Consider the following 12456-nt stretch of genomic DNA (forward strand, 5'->3'; position numbering starts at 1 on the left):
CTGGTTGCCCAAAGCTCCAACCAACCCGGCCTTGAATAGGAGCCAAAGCACCTCTCTGCATTTAGATTAGATAAGGTATCGAAAAAAAAACCCAACAAATGTGCTGTGTCTGAACCATCTAGAAAAGCATCTTGGTCAAATTCATACTCCTAAGAGGTAGGAAAACTTGTTTCCTAAAGCTTTAACAAGCCTGGCTAGGTGAAATAGGGCATGAAAGATCAGTCTTCATTTCACAATAGCAAATTACTGTTTAATCAATAGTATGGCTGTTAATTCCATTTCTTTCATGAAAGTGAAATAAATTATTTGCAGATAACAGCTTTGTAGTAAACAAGTTTGTTTCTATGCAGAAACAAATGAGAAGAATGCTCTTTGTGAAGAGCTGCTGCAGAAGACAGTTTTTTGGGGGTTGTTTAGTTTGGTTTGAGTTTTGTAGCTTTTTTAATTTTTATTTTAACTGGGAATCCCAAAGGAATCTAAATATAGTGTGGAATGGAATCAAAAAATGTATTTGTTGACAAGCTGCAAACAATATTAAAAAAAAAAGCCAATTTAAATCTGTGAAATGTAATCTAGCCCATCTAGCAAAACCTGGTTCATGAAAAAGGGATTAAAACCAGCAGAGAGTTCCCTAAGGATCAGCAATGCCTATTTAGATGGGGAAGAACAGAAACTATTAATTGCAAATGCATTACAGTAGTATGATTATTGCTTTGTTTATAACTCACATATATTGTGCTGTTTACAACTTGGAATGAGTAGTCTTTTGTGGAGAAACACTAGTGGCTTTCTCCTGAGATATTTTGTTGGCTGCCTGTAGCTTGTCAGCCAGGATTGTGCAGCCCTACATCCCTTCCTGGGGGCAGGCAGCCTGTACTGCTCTCGTTTCCTTCCTCAAGCTCTCTACAAATTGCATTTCTGAACTCCAGACTGCTGGTTCAAACACGGTGTCACAGGGTAGCAGGATAAAGGGTCTGTTTGTTCAGTTTTGTATTTGGAAAAGCAAAAATAAGAAAATTGTTTTATTAAAAAGGCAAAAATAAATGAGCCTTTCCCAGGTAAGGCAAAGTAGCAACAGCAAATTTGGGTCAACTACAGGAGCTGGAAAAGAACCTTTTCCCTGTGTGTTTAGCCAGCCTTCTCACAGGTGAGTGCAGGTTCTAGAGAAACTTTTCTGGATTTCTCTACTTTTAATTTATTTTTTCTTTCCTCATTTCTACAGAATCTGATTTAAAGGCTCTTTGCATTACAATGTCAGGACTCAAGTGCACTGTAGCTTACAGTTCAGTGTGTTCCTGTGCTAGAAGATACTGCTGGAGAAAACCCCATCTAAAGCCTCTCCTATATGTAGAAGACTTATTACCAGGTATTCCTAACTTCTTCTGGGGTTTGGGTGGGAAGGGGCAAGGAAGAAGAATGTAGATACAGTACTTACACATCAGCCTTCTAAGGTTTAACAACTTTGTTATGACTTAGTATTCAGACTGCTGGCAGCACTTGAAGAACAAGTTTTTCAATGAAGGATTTTTCCCTGCTGGGTATGCCCCCCTCCTGCTTTGTTAACCTCAGTCTGTCTTACCTTTGTTGCTGTGTTTTACTTACTTAGTTTCCTCCAGCCATGGACTAGCTGAGCAGTGTGGCAATGTGAGTGTTTCCATGTGACACAAAATATTCAGTGGCATGCCAGAGTTTTTTTACTTTACTGTTGTAGAGGTAAGAACAAGCTCTGTGCTGAGGGAACCCTCTCATTTTTGAAAGGTAAAAAGAAAGACTTGTACCATCTGCAAAGGAAGAGCAAAGGAGTGAGATCCTGTGTTCAGCTGTTAGCTGTCCTTAGAGTGAATACTGCATCCTATTGCTAATTCTCAGGCTTAAATGCATTGGGCAAGTTGCAGTTTGTGGAATTGTTTTCTGTCCTGAGTTCGGCCTTATTGACATTGTCTAGGGCTTGCTGGTAGAGCTGCGTTATACAGTGATCATATCTTCTTGAAGAGCAATTGGAATCAGTGACATTACCATTGTAATTGATAAATGGGCATACAACAACACATGGCACAGATTTAAAGGTAAGAACTGGGCACGGAGTAGAACTTGCCCAGAGAAGAAATAAAATGTTCTTCCCAGGGACACTTTTTTTGTTGTGTGTTTATTAGTATAAGCATAGTAAAAAAGCTTAAGTAATTTCTGATCCTTTTTTAAAGTTTTATAGTTTATTAACAATGACTTCTCTTTTGAATCATGTTGGAAAATACCCACAATTTATAATAAGTGTTTTAAATTGCAATAATTATGACATATTAGAAAGAAGCTGTTGGTTTTAAAAACAAAATTATTCCTCCTCTTTTCTATTTCAATAGTATGTAATTAAAGACACCCCAAAGAAGCAGGGAAGTGAAATTTAACCATACTGTTACAATTACTTAGTGACCAAGTTTCCTAGAAAACTCATCATATAATGGAAAAATATCTGAAAAGTCTATTTTATGTTTAATATAGCTTCTGTCATTCTTAGAAGCTAAGTAGTCATACCTGATAATATCATACTTAAAAGGTAGGTAAGTTTATCCCACTTTTGACAGTCTGTTTCCACTTAACAGGCTCTTCAAAACTAGGAAAAAAAGAGAAACAGGGTAAAAAGATTACTTAGCTGACAGAAATAAAGAATTCTGTAGTGAATCAGGTCACTATTGCTTTGAGCCATTGATAGGAACTGCTCTTTTCAAAGATGATGTAAATTAGGTCTCCTCTGTGTTCTGAAATCAGTACAGTGTAGGTCAGGTGAAGGTTTCTTCTGCTTGTTTTTTTAGGTTGGTGAGCAGAGATGGGCATTGGCTTGATTAAGTCTGTAAAAGCAGTCTTCTGTGAATATACATAACTCCATTCTCAATATCATACTGAACAATTTGGCAACTACATAGTAAGAGGTAGGATAAAGGTAGGTTTCCTGCAGCTCTCCCTTCCACAGAAGTATGCCTCAACATCTGGAGCTGTTGAAGGATAGGATTATGTGGGATTTGACTAACTGTAAACAAAGACAGAGTTGAGAGACTCTTAAAGCCTTATCCACAACAGGAACTCAGTTTAGCACTAATTTTGTGATTAGTCCTGTCACTGTCTAAACTTTCAGAAGACCAGAAGGGGCAAAATTTTTGTATTGAAAAGCTGGGTAACTCCAGTGCTTGGAAAGTCTGGATTTTCAGAGTCATGGGAAGTACAGTTCTTAATCCTTCTAAAAATCCTGCCCCAAAAGTTATTCAAATTGATTACAGCTAATTTAGGAATAGGCTTTTATCTCTTCTCCCTTCCAAAGATGCCTGAACTACCTCCCACCTGTCAGCTTGTTCGGTTTTACATAAAGCACCTGTGTGTAAGCGATTGCTGAAGAGCCTTAAGTCGCACAGACCTGAAGTGTCCACTAGAAACAGAGCAGGACCCGTGCACTAGTCTCAGACCACTGCTGCCATGTGGATTTACCCTGAGAAATCACACCTCTGTGGGTGGGTGGTGGAGAGCAGCTAAGCAGGTTGGTGATGGTCACAGGCAGGAACTTGGACCCTCTGGCACTACAAAAATATGTACGTATCATTTTAAGCCCTGACTGTCTGTACCACTACACCCTAAATCCCTTTCTGGATAGGACTTTGTTCTGCAGCCTGGTGACATGGTACATCTCACAGCAACACCCACTCAAATGGTTTCTCAGATTTTTTTTTTTTTGCTTCACTGTGATTTGAATCATCAGCATTCTACTGGTACAATATGAAAGTCAGGTCTCATTTGCAAGTTTAAACGTTATATATCCTCTCATCTTTTTCCTAGTAAAACAAAACCATTAAAAGCATTTCTTGCTCAAGCAGTATTTTAGAAAGCTGCTTTCATTCACATGCCATAGTATCTGAGTATTATGGCTTAGAATAATTAGCAATTAAAAATGAAAAAGAAATTAGGATAAATGCATTTAAATTGATTATTACAACATGTTTTGGTATTTTTTTAAAACTAAAATCCAGCTTAACAGAACCTATAAATAATACTTCAGCCATTGAAATGCAGGCAAATTATGGGCTTGTGCCTCTTTATACTGCTCTTCAAAAAGGGTGGATCAAATAAGAAAAAAGATAGTATGAACAACATTGAGTGACACAGTCACTCGTTTGGAGTAATATTTTATCCAATAGAACAGAAAGAGCCCTGACTAGTGTAGTATCTTAGCTCCCTTACACCTTTTTAGGGCTCTATATTTGTCTGTGTTCACTGTCGAGTGCTCTGGCCCTACATGCTATAAGAACCACCTGGGGTCTACTCCTTTGGCTTGCCACTAAAACCAGCTTTACTCATTCACTCCCTGAAATGGGAAAAAACCTAAGTCCAGCCCTGCTTTATTCATGAAATGGATGAAATGGGTAATTATTTCAAAACTAACATTTATTGTTTTTTTAATATCCACACTGATATTGAAATATTAAGTCCAAGTTATTCAAATGAAACTAAAGGTGGGAGATGACCCTTAGAGATGGTACTTAAAACGAAGTATAAAGCAAGTTTTTCTGCAATCATTTTTGTAAGTCTTGCTACAGACTGATATTTTAGTCCTTTGAGTCCCATTCTTTCAAATAATATTTGTGTTGGCACTTCACTGTCCTTTCCCACTCAACCTCACTAGGGTTGTTGGGAAGTGATGTTATTTGGGAGGGTTTATTTCTTAAAATATCTCCCTCTGTAACAAAGTTTGTATTATAAGGGAAGGGCAAGCCAAGAAAACTAATATAGTTAGAAAAGAAAGCAGGGTAGAGGAGGTCTGCAGCCAGTACTTGTGTACATGTTGTCTGTGGTGAGACACTTCTCCCTTTGAGATGTTTGGTGACTTTGAGCAGGTTAAGTGGAGTACACGGCTCTGGGACAATGCACAAATCTGTTCTGATGCACCTTTCTCAGCACCAGGTGCTCTGCAGTCAAAGAACAAGTACAAAAAAGGGTGAGAAAAAGGGTATTTTAAACCTTTATGCAGTCAGGAGAACATTAGACTAAACAAAACCCATGGGAACAACCCTATGGAAACCACTAAATAAATGTTTCCTTCAAGGGGAAAATCTATTCTACTTACTGCTTTCAGCACTAGATCTTTTCTGAAATCAAATACTTTTTACTTCACATCCAGAGTAATAATGAAAGACAATTAAATATAAGAAGGCTTCTCCATCAAAACACTGCCATCACTACTCTGTCACACTCACCAGAATTATTTTCATGATGTTCTTTGCATGCATGGAGAACAAATTCATGAGAAGACCATCTGTTACTGTGTGATACTGCACCTGCTTAGCTGTCTTCTGCTGTACAATATAAAAAATTAAACGTCATCACTGGTACTGCAACTGACAGCAGAAGCAGCAGAAAGGGACTGGAATGAAAGTTTGTACCTGACCTTTATGTACACACACAGCTCAATGTTTTCTTCTGAAAACTGATGGGGAATGTTTTCCTCAGCTAGAGGCCTCAGACCTTGCTCTAAAGCCTCTAGCCATTCAAGCAACTGTTGCTCTGGTGACCTGTGGCTTCTTCCATTCTAGCACTACAGAATAAATGGCAATTATTTCATTTTTTGAAACATTTATATGGAATAAAAAAAAAATAAAGCAGCAGTATTACTGAGCATCTGCCATACAGCATGTCACACACAACGTGCATCTCAGGACTGTGGACTTGCAAGGTCCTCTCATCATTCATAGCTTTCCTCCACTCCAAACTTTATTACAGATGGCTGAAAAGCATCACTTGAGTCAGCAGCACGAGGACCAAGGGCTACTCCTTGTCAAGCTATGAAGCTCCTGCAGGGCATTGGCATGCCCCATGACAAGTGAAGACCAAGAGATCATGCACACAGAATGATCTCCCTGTGGGAGTATGCATATATAGTAAAAGCATCTCAATGGCATCATAAATTAGGCAGATGCTAGATTTACAGTTGTTTTTAACTTATTACAACCCACCATAAAGTAACACTAAGATGTGATGTATAAGATATATCATTTCACCATAGGCATTTGTCTTTGAGATACATCTGCATAGTGTTTCTCATTAGAATATACATACACAGAGCTGTTTCACATCCTAGAAGATAGAAATGCACTACTTACTTAATGATGTTCTTTTTACATGTGTTACTCATTTCTGCCTCTCCTCTCACCTTCTTAGACAGAAAAATACCTTCCTGCTATGTGAACGCACACCACACAGGATCATAGAAGTTTCAGAAGTTTCATTACTATTCTCCTCATGAAATATTGCATTCAAATATACTTTAACAAAAATAATGCTCTCTTTCCAGATCTTCTTTCCTTGGCCATTTCCTATCTATCTATCTATCTATCTATCTATCTATCTATCTATCTATCTATCTATCTATCTATCTATCTATCTATCTATCTATCTCATTTGTTGGTTTTGCCTACCAATGCAAACCCTGAACTTTGACTTTGCAGCATATAATAGAACGGATTTTTGATGAGAGAAGCCTGGGCACTCTAACTGAAATTACAGGCTGTGCTTGGTGACCAGTGTGGGAACATTAAATCTTTATGATAGAGCTTGCTAAAGCTACAATACCTGAGAAAGTATGTCAGTTTAGTGTCTTCCATGCTGACAGAAATGACAAGGTTTGCTACCAGCAACCATAAGGGCTTCTGCTTAAACAGCAACCACTGGCTAGGCAGGGGCGAGCAGGCAAGTATTAGTGATTTTCATGGCTGGAAAGAGAGATTGAAGTGTGGTACAGAAAGCATATTCAGTGCCAGCCACATCCAGGCAGGGAAGGTAGATGGAAGCAGATCAAACGAAGCCTCATACCTCCCCCACACAACCAGCTTTTCCTCCGATCCTTATGATTTTGAATTACTGGATTTTTACTCAGTCTTTGAATTCACAGTTTTCTCAAAGGTTGAATATGTTCCATGGGAAGTCATACTGTTCCAGGAGGCATAGACTAGAACAGACCAGTTCACTGCTCCCAAGGCACTAAGAAATCACTGGGTTAAAGTAACCACATGCACATATAAAGCCTAAGATCCATTTTCCTCATCACTGAAACAATACTGAAAAGAATAAAATAAAATAAGGAGATGCCAAGAAAAAGACATGAAAAACAAACAAACTACTGAAAAGGATGCAGTCTTTAACAGCACAAACATTAAGCTGTTTTCCTGAAACATCTTGTGGAAAAGAACAAGTGAAACTGCATCTACCACATCTTGCAGAGAGTCTTAAACACTGTGCCCTTGGGTGTAAGAGCAGAGGAGGAAGAAAAAGCTTCCCATCCAATCAGTACACACAAGACCTATTTGCATATTCATTTTCTGAAAATTAGAATGGCAAGTTAGAAAAATCTGTTTGGATTTTAGTCTGGTTCTTCTGAATGTCTCCAAAAGCTCTCAGTTGAGCTTCTGCACTCACTTGTGGCTCCAGCCAAAACGAACATCTAATTTTGCAGAAGTGTTGATTTTGGTATAATGTCTTCTCTATGAAGAAATCAAACAACAGGCAGCTAACCCAATCTACTGCATACTGATGAGAGTCTCCATAGACTTTTTGAACCCTCTCAAACTGATCATAATTAAGTAATTCTGGGATTCCAATGAAGTGCATTACTGATAGACTGATACAGGACAGGAGCGCTGCAGTACCTTGCTCCATTAGCCACAAAGGGTCTTTACACAGTGAATGGAAAACAAAGTCACAGAACCCTTTAACACCATTCCAATAAAACCTCACCACATTCAAAGCCTCATAAATTCTGTAACTTGAAAAGCAACAGAACTTACATTGCTTTCAGTAGAGGTGGTGCTGGAAAAAGCTTTCTGTTTCAAGAACTTTTGTAGAGGGAGTTATAAAAACAATGACAAATCTTCCCTTTACATTCATTAAATATTTGAGTAGAAAACAGTATAGTATATCTTTTGATATCACCAATGCATAAAGCTACTGCAGTGGTACATATAATAGGTTCTGGATATTAATATTCCTATCATTTATTAGATACTTGTTTCTACCCATCACATTTAGAGGCCTTTACAGCTAGATACATGGTACAAAAAGCAAACCATACAACATCTTTTGCAGCAAAACAAAACACCAAACCCATAAAACTGGGAGGCAGATTATCTTTCTAACTCAGCAAGGAACAGAAACAGGTAGAAGTGACAGCACAGACGTCTTCAAGAGGTCATAAACAGAAATTATTTTCTCTACAACTTCCACTGCTTGCTTTGCTGGACAGCCAGACTCCCAGACCTACCCAAAGTGTAGGGTACACCACCCCTCAACGGAAGGCTTTCATTGAATGAAAACTTTCATTCAAAGTCAAATTAGTGCATGACAACACACATCAACTTTTGCCAATAAAACCTACAGATTGAGGTTCATTAATGTTTAGAAATAAATCTCTAGCCTTACAGACATCTATACTTGATATATTTGTGCACATGCACAGGTACACAGACAAAAAACAAGCAGTTTTTTTTTAGATCTGGAATAAAATATTCTGTTCACATAATTTATTTAGTAAAATGTGATATAAAATAGGAGCCACTTAAATCTTTTCAGAATAAAACAAAACTTCTCCTGAGATTTAACTATACATTGATCCAGCATAAGTGGGGGAAAGAGTTAGTGATTTAGTGTGTGCAGGGACTATCTGCCTATACAGAAATATATAGTAACATATCACACCTATGGCCGAATATATCACCTGCAGCAGCACCTCTGCGATCAAGAGTATCTGTTTACAACCTGCAGCTTATCTTATTTGTACCACTGGAAATCTAAGACAAGCCTTTCTCAATCACATTGAAAAAAAAACCCACAGAAGTGCAAAATTACAAAGGGGAAGGGAGCTTAATCCAACTCTTCTTTGGGGTGAGTTTGCTTGGTTACAATATTCACAAGTTGCACAGTAATGTTTCTAAGATGGCAAAGCCTTATTACACTGTGTTTTCAGAACCCAACCACCATTTGTGGCTTCTGTGTACCACAAACACAGATAGACTGTAACTCTGCACTTCTGACATTTCACCTGATTGATGGCACCCCATCTGTTAACTTAATGCTCGTCTGAGGTAAAAAAAAATCACTTTTCAGGCCTGCCCTGCTCTTTGGTTTTGTGTGACTGACACATCCCTTAAAAGCATACATTACACAGTGGGCCTTTATGCAGTTTTCTGAAACATTCCAAGGACAGGTATTTTTTTTGCTTTTTAAATTTAGCCTGGTCAGGTTAATCTTTAGAGTTTACTTTGTTCCAAAGCGTCAGTAAGGATGAATGTTTGATTACAACGTTTGAAAGCTCTTACCCATTTCCTTATTTGCACAGAAAAAAAAAAAAAAGACAAAAAAAATAAAAGAAGACATTCCCTGTGATGAAATTATTTCACATACATTGCTGTAGCAGTGGCATAAGTCAAGCCATACACCAAATGTTCCACAATTTGCCGTTTCCTTTGCTAAGCATAAGGACCATCTTTGAGCATAATACCTTATTCTGTTTGGAGTTCAAAACACTTCTCTAATATGTTAAGCCACTTCCCACAACTTTGCTCTCAGGAAGTTTGAATTGGCTGCTTTTCTAAAGAGGTTTGAAGGATGACAGTGTTCTCAGCTTTGTAAACTCAAAATGAACTTGTATTCATGTTTCAGATCAAATAAAGGGGCCTGATTTTTGTATTTTATTTTTTAATCACTGTGGTAGCACTTTGGAATCCAAATATCCTGTTCTTTTTTTGTTTTTACTTTGTCCTTTGTAAGCACCCACTCTCATATTTTGCCTAGTCCATCTGCCAGAACCATTAGCTTTAGACTTTTCACAGGAAAAAATAGGCAGACAGATATTGCATTTCTAAATCAGAGGCTGGGGAAAACTCCGAAAGGCTCCATAATAATAAAACAGTACTAATGATCTGGTGAAATAGCTGATACAAAGTGGTCTCTCCAAGCACCTGAACAGATCCACTGAAAAATGTCTCAAATTTATTTTTCTTTTTAGATGGTATTTCTTAAATATATATACACCTTAAACATTTTGAGTTGAATAGTATACTAACCAGTGGTAATAGTACAAGCAGCAGCTTAGCCCTGAAGGAAAACAAATGAAAGCAAAGCAAACCAACAAACCAAAAATATAATATCCCAAAGCACTCATTAACCCGAGGACTTCTAGAGTGGCATCAGTTCAAAAGCAAGTTTCAAAGTACAGCCACAAATACAGCACAAAACAATTTCTACACATACCCTGTGCAAACGGTGAGTGGAAAGAAACTACTAACACACAAGAAAACACGTTAGACAAGTAACTAAAAGTCTTAAGCCTGAATTCTAGCACAGTCCTACAGATCACTGCTCAGGCTGAAGATCTGAAAGTGTTGATCTTTGGCCCAACCAAGTGCAGTCTGTTATCAACTGCAGGTGGCTTTTCTTGAGGATACCACTGACATTTCTCTCAAAGCTTTAATCTGCACTCATCCTTGTCACATCAGATGCATATTAGGCTATTTCCAGGAAGAGCTTTTTTCATTAGTCATTCTGAAAAACATAGGAGTCCACACCCTGCAGATATATTGGCTTGTCAGCCCAAGAGGACCAAGATCTACACAGAAATACTGTGTAGCACAAGACCTGCTTCCAAGTACTATATCATTAAGCACCTATTTATAGCTACAAACTAACTGAAGACAAGGGTGGCTAACATCTATAACCGCTTACTGAATTACAGTCCATCAGTTTGCTCTTCCACAGAGCGGGGAGTTCTGAATTCCGCCCACCTTTCAGATCTCCTCCTTTCCAACTTATGGGCGTTTCACATTCTGAAACAAAAGTCAGTATGACCTAGCTGTCAGATTAAGAGAACACAGGATCTCTGTTTTATCACTAGACAGGATTCCATAGTAAGCAGTGAAAAAAATATTCAGAATGAAAGAAGCATGTGAAACCAGTGCTGCTGTACGCAGCCCATTGCACTGTTGGAGGCCGCATTACAAACTCCTCTCAGTGACCAGAAGGATGAGCAGCTAAACTGAATCTGTTGCTTTTGCCTTCATGCCTCACATGCACCAGACACCACCCTGACTTGGCCAAAGACTGAGCCCTTCTGAAACATATTTAGTTTTAGCAAATTACAGCATGTAGTGACAAACATCTATACCTTGAAATCAGATAGAAAGCCTTTCAGAAGCTTGAAGCATCTCCCAAGTTAACACATCACTGAAAGAACTGTAGGGGATAAAGCTTTACACGTTTTTCATGTTTCTTCATTCAAAGGGCTGGGTGTTCGGGTGCTTTAAAAAATGCTTTGGAAGAAATGAAAAGGAAACCTTAGAAGTCTTCAAAGAAACACTGCTACTACCAAACATAAAACAGCACTATAAAGCAGTCACAGTCACATCATTTAAAAGTTGTTTTTCACGTAACTGAGCTGCACTACAATAAATAATCTGGACAGTAGATGTCCTAATTGTAATTTGGCAATACTTTATTTAACTATGTTGGTGCAGCCAAAGAAAGGGTGAGTGTTGGGCTGTTATTGAGTAAAATCTGCCTTACAAGGCAAAGAAAACACTTCAAAATTGAGGTGTGCAGTAAGCAACAGACACATACTATTAGGTTTTGCTTTTGAGATAAAATAAACATAATAAATGTGATTCTGCTAAAAGTTCCGTAGCGGACAGTTAACAAAGACATTTAAAACAATCCCTGAGCTTTGGTAATCTGATGTTCCCAGTCAGGGAATTTATCAATAAAACTGGTGAATTTAGTCACAAGATAAAAATAATGATATAATTAGGGAGATCAAAGATAACCTCCATCACTGATCAGTGTTTAAAAGGCAAATCCATTATACTATGTAAACACAAAGGTCAGATAAGCCTTTTTTAGATAAACAATAGGCCAAAAGTGCTTTGAGAAACTGTGAGCTTATAAATTTGAGACAATATATATAAATGGATTCAAATTGTCCCCACGTACATACAGCAAATCAATCCTACCCTCTAGACTCGAGCTTTTTTCACCAAATAAATTCAAAGAGTGCTTTTATTTACTCTATTGTAAGGGAGAAGTACGTAAAGCAGAAGCAAATACTACGGAGTCCAAAACATAAATAGCTTTAGGTTTTAGAAAACATAAACCAGGGAACTGAGAGTTTCCAGATAGCAAACACGAGGACTGCTTTTAGACAGATGCATGCAATAGGTCATAAAATAACTGACAGTTTTACTTTGTAGTTTTATTTCACTGTTTTTCCAAGCTATTTTGGAAACTTTTGAAATCTCTCTTCTTTGCAGAGAGCAAATTTCAGTCTAAAGACAAAAAGGAAAAGCCCAACTTATTCCACTGCTTCACAAGCCTTTTCAATAACAAGAGAGAAGCCACAGCATATTCAGAGGATCGCATGTAGACAAGAGAATTTAAGTG

General features: G+C 37.9%; 1 long non-coding RNA gene across 1 annotated transcript in view; it reads left to right on the forward strand.

Annotated features, from left to right (window-relative positions):
* The first annotated feature begins 1830 nt into the window (after window positions 1-1830).
* LOC311190938 overlaps window positions 1831-12456 on the forward strand; it is a 28482-nt gene continuing 17856 nt past the window's right edge. Inside the window, exons 1-2 of the long non-coding RNA XR_014617257.1 lie at window positions 1831-2066; window positions 2808-2935. This is a non-coding gene — a long non-coding RNA (uncharacterized lncRNA). The remainder of the gene's footprint in view (window positions 2067-2807; window positions 2936-12456) is intronic.

The sequence above is a fragment of the Gallinula chloropus genome (assembly GCF_964237585.1).
Source record: "Gallinula chloropus genome assembly, chromosome: 4".
NCBI classification, from domain to species: domain Eukaryota; kingdom Metazoa; phylum Chordata; class Aves; order Gruiformes; family Rallidae; genus Gallinula; species Gallinula chloropus.